We start from the raw sequence: 11,737 nt of genomic DNA on the forward strand, positions 1-11,737 counted from the left end.
GAAGATTGCAGATGCACTTGCTTCCATTGGGTCGCCAGTGGAAGATGATGATTTAGTTTCTGTGACCTTGAATGGTCTAGGAAAGGATTATGCACAGTTCCGAACATCCATTTCCGTCCGTGAAAGATTTCCTGATTTTGAGGAGTTGATTGCTCTTCTAATTTCTGAGGAGTATAGAAATGGTGGTGCATCTTCTTCAGGAGGAACTTCAAAAGAAGCTGTCTTCTACTCAAATGCTGGAAGAGGTAGAGGAGGCCGATTTGGAGGCCGTGGTAGAAATCAGAATATGCAGCAAACTCAAGAAAACCAGTCCTATGGAGGAGGACGTGGTAACTCTAGAGGCAGGGGGAGCCAAAGAGGTCGTGGTGGATGGCAAAGAGGCCAAAATGCAAACAGTAATGTTGAATGCTACTACTGTGGTAAAATGGGTCATATGGCTAAAGACTGCTATAAAAAGCAGAATGACATCATGAATGGAAAACTGCAACAAGGAAATTATGCATCTTGTAGTAGACAAGGTGATGACAGAAATGAGCATTTGTTTATGGTGCAGCACATGAACAATTCTGTGATAAGTGTAGAAGAAAGCAACGATGTGTGGTATGTTGACTCAGGTGCATCAAACCACATGACAGGTCATGCAGAATGGATGGAGGATGCAAGGAAAATGGAAAAACTAGGATTTGTGGAGACTGGTGATGATACTGCACATCCTATTATGCAGATTGGAAAAATTCATTTGTCTATGCAGGATGGAAAAAAGAAATACCTGTCCGATGTATTTCATGTCCCGAATATCACCAAGAATCTGGTTTCTCTTGGTCAAATGGTTGAGCAGGGCTTGCAGGTCAGATTTAATCCTCATGGATGCTTTGTTGAGGATATGAAAAATAAAGGTCGCTTGATAGCAAAAGGAAAGAAGAAGGGCAGAATGTTTACGTTGGATGCAGACATGTTTGAATTGAGTGCAACAATGTTTGCACATGGGACCAGTGTAGTTGCAGATATTGATATCTGGCATAAATGCATTCATGTTAATGTACAACGACTTAAATCAATGCAGGCCCAAAATATTGTTGCAGAATTGCCTAAACTCAAGGTTGCAGAAATGCATAAGGTATGTGAAGCCTGTCAGTTTGGAAAACAGTCAAGGAAACCATTTCCTAGACATGTTCAAGAGAGTAAGAAGCCATTGGAATTAATCCACTCTGATGTGTGGACTACTAAAGCTGCATCTCTTGGAGGCTGTCATTATTTTGTCAGTTTTATTAATGACTATAGCAGAAAAGTTTGGGTGTATTTTATGAAAAAGAAAAGTGAAGTTTTTGGGCATTTCAAAACTCTTAAAGCTATGGTTGAAAAAGAAATAGGCCTGCAAATAAAATGCCTAAGGTCAGATGGAGGGGGAAAGTACCTCTCAAATGAGTTTGCAAGGTTCCTGCAGGAGCATGGCATAAAGCAACAATATTCATGCAGTCATATCCCACAACAAAATGGAGTTGCAGAAAGGAAAAACAGGCATATTGAAGAGGTATCTCGTGCCATGCTCAACGAAAAAGACTTGCCAGATTTTTACTGGGCTGAAGCAGTTGCTACAGCAGTCTACATAATGAACAGGACTCCCACTGCAGCAATACATGGAATGACTCCAGAGGAGAGGTATACTGGTAGGAAACCATATATTTCTCATTTGAAAATCTTTGGTTGCATTGCTTATGTTCATGTGCCAGATGAGTTGAGATCCAAGTTGGATCCAAAAATTGAGAAGTGCATCTTTATTGGTTACTCTTTGCAGTAAAAAGGGTATAGATGTTATAACCCTTCTACTGGTAAGTTTACAGTGAGCAGAGATGTTGTTTTTGATGAGATGAGTAGTTGGTATAAACCAGTAAATGTGATTGATGATGTAGATGCACAAAATGGTAATGCTGCATAGAATTCACAGTAGCAGTCACAAAATATTAGTGGACTTGGAGTGTCCTCTAGCAGTGGTTCACATTCTTCACCATGGACAGGCAGATTGAGATTAGGATAATCTTCTCAAAGCAATGCAGATAGTGGTATGCAGGTTTCACGAAAAGGAAAAGAGAAGGTAGATCAGCCCATGTTTGATGTGAATGCAGGTCACTCTTATGTGGATGGCGAATCCAGTGGCTCAGAACAGAGCATTGATGATGAGTTGGGTATTCCTTCTATTGTTACACCTGGAGTAAGGAAGACCAGGGATGTTTTGAGAGCACCTGGGAGTGAACCTACTTTGCGTAGGTCTATGAGAGCTAGGTATCCTGTGGATAGGCTGAAATATGATGGATTTACAGCCATTCACTATGCATATATGGTCAAAGTGATACAGGAACCAGAACCCACTTCTTTTGAGCAAGCCATGGGAAAAGAAAAATGGGAGAAAGCCATGGATGAAGAAATGGATGCCTTGGAAGCAAATGCTACATGGGAATTGGTACCTTTGCCTAAAGGTAAGAATGCAATTGGCTGTAAGTGGGTTTATAAGGTGAAGCACAATGCAGATGGTTCTGTGAACAGATACAAGGCAAGATTAGTAGTCAAGGGGTATGCACAAACATATGGCATTGACTATGAAGAAACATTCAGTCCGGTTGCAAGGATGGCAACCGTAAGAGCAGTCATTGCTATGGCTGCATCAAAGGGATGGTCTTTACATCAGATGGATGTAAAGAATGCCTTCTTGCATGGTGATTTGCAAGAAGAGGTCTATATGGAGCAGCCACCAGGTTATGTGCATGATGTTCATCCTGAGTTTGTTTGCAGGTTGAAGAAAGCCTTGTATGGCTTGAAGCAAGCACCTAGAGCATGGTCTGACAAGATAGCACAGTATCTTGTCACTATTGGCTTTCAGATTTCCAAGGCAGATTTCGCACTTTATGTGAAAAAAACAGAGAAATGTATTATGCTACTTTTCATTTATGTTGATGATTTGATTATGACAGGTGACAGTGATGAAGATATCATTCATGTGAAAATGCTATTGAAGCAGAAGTTTGAGATGAAGGATTTGGGAGAGCTGCGTTATTTCTTGGCCATTGAGGTGATTAGATCACCAAGTGGGATACAGCTCTTGCAAAGGCAGTATGGATTGGACATGCTATCCAAATATGGGATGACAGGCTGTAAGCCTATTTCAGTTCCTTTGGAGCAGAATGTGAAGCTGAGCACAGATGCAGGTGAGCTTCTGGAAGACCCTACTATGTACAGACGCATAGTAGGAAGTTTGATTTATATGACTATTACCAGGCCAGATTTGAGCTATGCTGTTGGATTGGTAAGTGTCAAGAATCGCGTGGTGGAGGGGGTTGCTCAAGATGTTGCGCCAAACACACATAGAATGCACAAGGAGAAGCTCACTCAAGAGACAAGAAGAGAGATGGAGGCCAAAACGTTTTCTTGCTGATTTCTTCTTCCTCTTCCACACTCTTTACAATGTACACAAAGTATAGATAAGATACAACATAAAAGGAAAGTGGCCTACTAAGTCAAACAATGCATAACCGACTACACTAGTCGACTGGCGCTATAACTATGCCAGCTGTAAATAGGTGTAACAACCTGAATATAATAAGTAATGAGTCAATGGCCATGTGAGAGTCATAATGACCACCGACGTGCTAAGTGTAGACGTGTGGACCCATCTAACCAGGCGGTCCATCATCAATGTCCACATGTGTTGAGCTTGTCATCTCAACACTCCCCCTCAAGCTCAACTGCATCTCTGCAACTCCAAGTAAGCTTCGAAACTTTTGAAGCTTCTCTGTACCCAAGGCCTTCGTGAAGATGTCAGCTATCTGATCCTGTGTGCTGACATACACCAAGTCAATCTCACCTGCTAGTACCTTCTCTCTCACAAAGTGGTAGTGTACCTCAATATGTTTTGTCCTGGCATGGAACACAGGGTTCCTAGCCAACTGTATACTGCTCATGTTGTCACAATAAATGACAACTGGACCTTCCACCTGGACATCCAAACCAGCCAATAGCTTTTGCAGCCATACTATCTCACATGCTGCAACAACAACACCTCTATACTCAGCCTCTGTACTCGACAAAGCAACTGTAGATTGCTTTTTGCTGCTCCATGCAACTGCTGCACTACCAAGAGAGAACATGTATCCGCTGGTAGATCTTCTATCAGACATACTACCAGCCCAATCTGCATCTGTGTATCCAAACACCTGTACATCTGTACCTGCCTCATAGAAAAGTCCATAATGTAATGTGGACTTCACATATCTCAATATGCGTCTGACTGCATCCAAATGTGGCTTTCTAGGTACTTGCATAAGCTGACTCACAAGACCAACAGCATAGCTCAAGTCTCGCCTTGTAATGGTCATGTAGATCAAACTCCCCACTATCCTCCTGAACATAGTAGGGTCTTCTATCTCATCCCCAACATCAGCACTCAGCTTTACATTCTGCTTCAACGGGACTGAAAGTGGTTTGCATGCAGTCATACTATACTTGGGCAACATATCCAAGCCATACTGTCTTTGGAACAACCATATACCATTATCACATCTGATCACCTCAATGCCAAGGAAGTACCTTAGTTCACCTAAATCCTTCATCTTCAAACAGCCCTTGACTTCAGCAATTCCACTATCACTATCACCTGTAATAATCAAGTCATCCACATAGATGACTATGATGACCAAACCTGCATCTCCCTTTCTCACATAAAGTGAGTGATCAGCATCAGAAACATAAAAGCCAATATTGACAAGATACTCTCTGATCTTGTCAGACCATGCTCTAGGTGCTTGCTTGAGCCCATAGAGTGCCTTCTTCAACCTGCACACATATGTGGGATGCTCTAAATCTTCATAACCTGCTGGCTGATCCATATACACTTCTTCCTACAAATCACCATGCAAGAAGGCATTCTTTACATCCATTTGCTGCAACCTCCAACCTTTGGCTGCTGCCAAAGCAATCATACATCTGACAGTTGCCATCCTAGCAACTGGACTGAAGGTTTCATCATAAACTATGCCATATGTTTGCGCATAGCCTTTTGCAACCAGCCTAGCTTTGTACCTGCTAATAGAACCATCTGTATTGTGCTTAATCTTATAAACCCACTTACATCCAATAGCTTTCTTTCCCTTCGGCAATGATACTAGATCCCAAGTCTTATTGGCCTCTAATGCAGCCATCTCCTCATCCATTGATGCATCCCAATGAGCATGACCAACAGCCTCCTCAAAACATGTGGGCTCAACATCCTCAACTAGTTTCACCATATAAGCATAATGGTGAGCTGCATAACCCTCAAAACCAAATCTTTTAACAGGGTATCTCACCCTGCTAGACCTGCGTACCACTGGATCACTCAATGGAGTCTTTGCATTAACACGTGCTCTCTGCACACCTAGAGTCCTCACTAAAGGAATGCCAAGCTCATCATCCAAGCAAAAGTTTTCTTTTTTTAGTTGCTTAGGCAACGCCCAACTTTCTTAGAAATAAGAAAAATTCTTTATGATAGGCATGGTAAGAATAGAATGCTCTCTGAGCCACTGGAGTCTCCATCAAGAACTGCATCAATGCCTTCTGACACTTTATTCTTTCCTTTGTCTTTACATGTAGTGCTACTAGATGCACTCGAAGATGTAGAGGTACTCCTTAGTCTCCCAGACCAAGGACTACCAGATGATGTCTCTGGTCCACTAAGAGTCCGTGATTCTTGCATTTCAGCCTGCGCATGAGTGTCATGATCATCATCAACATCCAATGCATCACCACTAGATGCATACCAACTGCTCATTTCATCAAAGATGACATCCCTGCTCACTTTGAACTTACATGTGACAGGGTTGTAACAACGATACCCTTTCTGCTCTAAAGAGTATCCAATAAAGACACACTTTTCAGCCTTTGGATCCAGTTTCTTCTGCAACTCATCTGGCACATGAACATACGCAATGCAGCCAAATACTTTCAAGTGTGAAACATCAGGCTTCTTACCTGTAAAACATTCTTTGGGGGTCATACCATGAACTGCAGCTGTGGGAGTTCTGTTCATAATATAAACAGCAGTATGAACTGCCTCAGACCAAAAATGCTTAGGCATATTCTTTTTAGCCATCAAGGTGCGTGCAACTTCTGCAATATGCCTGTTTTTCCTTTCTGCAACCCCATTTTGCTGTGGGGTATACCTGCATGTGAACTGTCTCTTTATCCCATGAGACCTCAGAAAATCACTGAACTCATTTGAGAGGTACTCTCCCCCTCCATCTGACCTCAGGCACTTTACTTTCAAGCCTGTTTCTCTTTCAACTGCAGCCTTGAAAGTTCTAAAGTGCTCAAACGCTTCACTCTTTTCCTTCATAAAATATACCCATAGCTTTCTAGAACAATCATCAATGAATGTGACGAAGTATGAACTACCTCCAAGAGATACATTTTGTGTAGGCCCCCAAATGTCTGTATGCACAACATCAAGGATATTTTTGCTTACATCTCTGTCATGTGAAAAGGGTTGTCTTGCCTGCTTACCAAACTGACATGCTTCACATACCTTCTGAAATTCTGCAACTTTAAATGTAGGCAAACCTGTAACCAACCCTTTGGACTGCATTAATTTTAGCCTTTGTACATTTGCATGTCCAATGCGTTTGTGCCAAATTTCAATGTCTGCAACAACACCTTTTCCTTTGGCATACATAGCCGCATTCATAGTAGGAATTCCAGCATCTAGAGTGAACATACGTCCAACTCTACTTCCCTTTGCTACCAACCTGCACTTGTCATTGAAGTCTTCTACAAAGTAGCCCTTTGCATTAAATCTGACTTGCAGCCCTTGCTCTACCATTTGACCAACTGACACCAAGTTCTTTGTAATAGATGGTACATGTAATACATCTGAAAGACTCTTTGTCTTACCATCATGCAAGGACAAGGGAACTTTTCCAATGTGTGAAATTGGGTGGCATGAGTCATCACCCGTTTGCACATAACCTGCATTCTGCAAATCTTGCATCTCTCCAAACCATTCTGCATGGCTGGTCATATGATTGGATGCACCTGAATCAACATACCAAACATCTTCATGTGTTCCCTTTCCTGTAACAGCATTCAGCATATGCTGCATAACGAACAAACGTTCATTTTTGTCTTCATTCCGTCATGAAGACGATGCATAGTTTCCTTGCTGCAACTTACCACTGTGGATATCATCTCTCTTAGCATAACATTGGGCTGCAATATGACCTATTTTGCCACAGTAGTGGCACACAATACCAGAGTTGTTAGAACCTCTGTTCTACCATCCACCTCTTCCTCTAAAGCTCCCCGTGCCTCTAAAGTTACCACGACCTCCTGAAACCTGCATATCGCCAAATTGCTGATTCAATCTGTTTTGTTGGTTGTCACTACCACGTCCTGTACCACGGCCTCTTGAAGAGAACCTGCCACAACCCCTTCCTGAACTGGAGTAGAAAGCTTGGACCTGTTCACCACTTCTTTCAGATGTCTCACTCTGCATGTTGATCTCTTCAGTGATCATAAGGGAGACCAACTCATCGAAATCTGGAAATGGCTTTCTGACATATACAGAAGTTGCAAAAGACTTCCAAGCCTTTTCATTGTTAAGTCCACCCAAGGTAGACGACACCAAATCATCATCATCGGGCATTGCATCAATCGCTGCCAATGCATCTACAATGCTTCTTACCTTCAATGCATACTCATTAATAGACATCTTCCCTTTCTTTAATGTATTCAACTCTTGCTTGAGTTGAATCTTTCGTGCCTTTGTATTTACAGAAAACATACTTTCAAGTATGGTCCAAGCTGCATATGAATTCTCTGCATTTCTAATGTGTCCCAGTATATTATTGTCAATTACTGCAGACAACCAATACATGACCTTTTTATCCTTTGCATTCCATTCCTTCCGTGCCTTTGTCTCTTCTGCAGTTGGAGGATCACTCATCTCCGGTTCCTTTTCTTCACCTGAAACAAATTCGTAGAGGCCTTTTCCAATAAGGAAGTTCGTGACACGGAACTTCCATGAAGGGTAGTTGTTCTTGTCGAGCTTCTCAATGATAGGGCTTCCACTGTTCTCTGCCATTATCACAAAATTAATACCAACAACAAGTAAATACTCTGCAACCCTGGACCTGTAGTGCACAGCAATACACCAGACAGCCTTTTTAATTGTCTGCTCAACAATACATGCAATCTACAACCTTTTTGCAGATAAACCTTGTGTTTAATCACTGGTAAACACCTTTGAACTTACAGATCTGAAATCTGTAACCTGCGCACCCACTTTCAGTCAATACAGTCGAAGTCATAGCGTACCCTGAAACTGCTGTTCGCAACCTTGCGGCTCTAAAACGGGCCCTGAAACGGCCCCAGATGCCCAAAATAATTGCGGAATAGCCCTAAAGGGCTGATCTGCAGAATACACAGTGCTCTTCGCGCACACCAAATCTCACTGCAATCTGAGATTTTTGCTCTGCCCTACTTCCAGTGCCTCCACAGGCACTATCCAAGAGAAAGAGTTGAAGGATGGGAGAGCTTCTTACCCGTGGCTTGCTTGCTCGAACCTTTCTTCTTCTCCTTTGCTTCAACCTTTGAAATCAGCCTCTCTCAATGGCGCGGCTCTGATACCATGTCAAGAATCGTGTGGTGGAGGGGGTTGCTGAAGATGCTACGCCAAACACACACAGAATGCACAAGGAGAAGCTCACTCAAGAGACAAGAAGAGAGATGGAGGCCAAAACGTTTTCTTGCTGATTTCTTCTTCTTCTTCCACACTCTTTACAATGTACACAAAGTATAGATAAGATACAACATAAAAGGAAAGTGGCCTACTAAGTCAAACAATGCATAACCGACTACACTAGTCGACTGGCGCTATAACTATGCCAGCTGTAAATAGGTGTAACAACCTGAACATAATAAGTAATGAGTCAGTGGCCATGTGAGAGTCATAATGACCACCGACGTGCTAAGTGTAGATGTGTGGACCCATCTAACCAGGCGGTCCATCATCAATGTCCGCATGTGTTGAGCTTGTCATCTCAACAGTAAGTTAGTTTATACAGGCTCCAAGGAAACCGCATTTGGATGCGGCTAGACGCATATTCAGGTATGTGAAGTCCACATTGCAGTATGGACTACTTTATGAGACTGGGGTTCAGATATAGTTGCATGGATACACTGATGCTGATTGGGCTGGTAGCATTTCTGATAGACGATCTACAAATGGATATGTGTTCTCTTTTGGGAGTGCTGCAGTCACTTGGAGCAGCAAGAAACAGCCTACAGTTGCCTTATCCAGCACAGAGGCTGAGTACAGGGGTGCAGCAATGGCTGCATGTGAGGTAGCTTGGTTGCATAAGCTACTTTATGATATGCATCAGTCTACAGATGGGCCAGTTGTCATTTATTGTGACAACATGAGTAGTATACACTTGGCAAATAACCCAGTCTATCATGCTAGAACAAAGCACATTGAGGTGCATTATCACTATTTGCGGGAGAGGGTTTTACTAGGTCTTATTGATCTAGTTTATGTCAGCACAGAGGATCAGGTAGCTGATATATTTACGAAGGCATTGGGCGCAGAGAAGCTGCGCAAGTTCAGAGACCTACTTGGTGTGTAAGAATTGGGATTGAGCTCGAGGGGGAGTGTTGAGATATCGAGCTCCACTCGTGATATGCCAGGGTGACCGTTGTGCATTTATGTCACCAACTTGTCAGTTGCAGATGCGGTTGGTACATCGCCAATGAATAATAGCTACATGATAGCTATCCTTATCTACTCTAGTTCGTGGCTCAGTTAGTATGCCACCTTAGTTTGTTGAGTTTGGTTTGAGACCCATATATAGGGTTCTTCTATTTCTTTGTATTAGAGTTATTTTGGCTTACACAACTAAGAAGAGGAAAACTGTTTTTCAGCCTCCACCCTTGTGTGTATTCCCCCATTGTGCAAGCAAGAAAGCTACAAGTGAGACTCCTTCCTTCTCTCCCACAATCTTGACAATAAGTTATTGTGCTATTTTTCAAAGCATAAATAATCACATAGGACTCATGTTTATATGTGAAATAATTCCATTAAATCCTATTTCTCTTTTGACTTTCAAAGCCATAGGTCTACCTTTTGGGAATGGCATGGCTCCAATGGATGTGGCACTGGCATGCATTTCCTTCCACTACAAATGGTTTGCATGGATCCACTATAAGTAGCATTGTTGCAGTAGAAATAGCTACTTTGAGTTTATCAAGCCTGTGTTGTTATTCCTTACCTTAAGAGAATGTGCGACCTCAAGCTTTCAATTGTTTCATCATAGGAAAATTTGTTTTAGCATAATCTTTGATAAATTTTGATAAAATCCTACTAAACCAATGAATATTTGTAATTCCTCAAGATTTGTAGGATGAGGCCATAGATCCATTCGAATAGCTTCTTTGGATATTAATGGCTAAGATAGTGAACATCCATCTTGGAAAATTCACATTTGGTTTTCTTGCATAGAGTTTATGCTTGTCAAGCAAATGAAAGATTAAGCAAAGGTGTTTTATGGTTCTTTTCTAGAGGGACAGTAAATAAGGGTATTATCAAGAAAAACAATTATCAATTTTCGTAGATGTGGATGTAAGACACTATTTGTAAGTGTGATGAATGTTGTACTAGGCCAAAGGGCATAGCAAAAACTCATACTAGCAAAAACACATTGAAAACACCATTTTGGGTGCATCCTCTATGTGTACTCACACTTGATGGTGCATTAACCTCAAGTCAATATTACTAGTGTATCATGCTCTCGAGGAAGTTACTACATGTATATCCTCTACATCACGTGCGTTCAAGGACTATTTATAAATATCCTTATCCGTGAAATTTTTTTGAATAAAACATAACCTTCTCTATTCAATCAATAAATAACCCCATTATATTACACCCTTCAGTATGTTAAAAATGTATAAAAATGGTATTTTTAAAATACCTTATTTTGAACCCACGTGATGCACACATATGTTCATGAGTAACTTACCCAAGATTATACTTCTTTAAGTTGATCAAATAATTCATCAAAACTAGGAAGCATATACTTATTTTTTATTGTGCTTGCATTTAGATCATGATAGTCTATGCACATATGCATGAGGTCATCCTTCTTCACCAACAATATTAGTGAATCCCTTGTGGAAGTTACTATATGTATATCCTAGACATCACATGTGTTCAAGGCCTATTTATAAATATCCGAATCTGTGAATTTTTCTTGAATAAAACATAACCTTTTCTATTCAATCTATAAATAATCCCTTTATATTACATCCTTCTGTATATAAAAAATGTATAAAAATGGCATTTTAAAAATACCTTATTTTGAACCCACGTGATGCACATATATATCCATGAGTAACTTATCTGAGGTGAATCCCATGGAGAAGAACTCAATAAGATAAATCCTCATTGGAAATAATCAACCCATAGCTTCTCCACTTTCCTAGCCATATGCGTGCTAGTAAATTTCAACACAAATCCCAACGACAAATCCAATGCAAATACTAATTATTATACTGGCATATATATTGAGGTCCTTGTTTTTCTTAAACTTGCACTAAAATCTAGTGTCAGAATACCCCTCGACTGAGTTTTTACTTTGTGTGCATTGGCTTTCATCAATTGATACCTCGTCCTCATTAAATTCTAGAAAGTTTAACGTCATTCTCACTTTAATAGGGT

The sequence above is a fragment of the Lygodium microphyllum genome, chromosome 13 (assembly GCF_053477565.2).
Source record: "Lygodium microphyllum isolate KBCC chromosome 13, Lygodium_microphyllum_v1.1.10, whole genome shotgun sequence".
Lineage (NCBI taxonomy): Eukaryota > Viridiplantae > Streptophyta > Polypodiopsida > Schizaeales > Lygodiaceae > Lygodium > Lygodium microphyllum.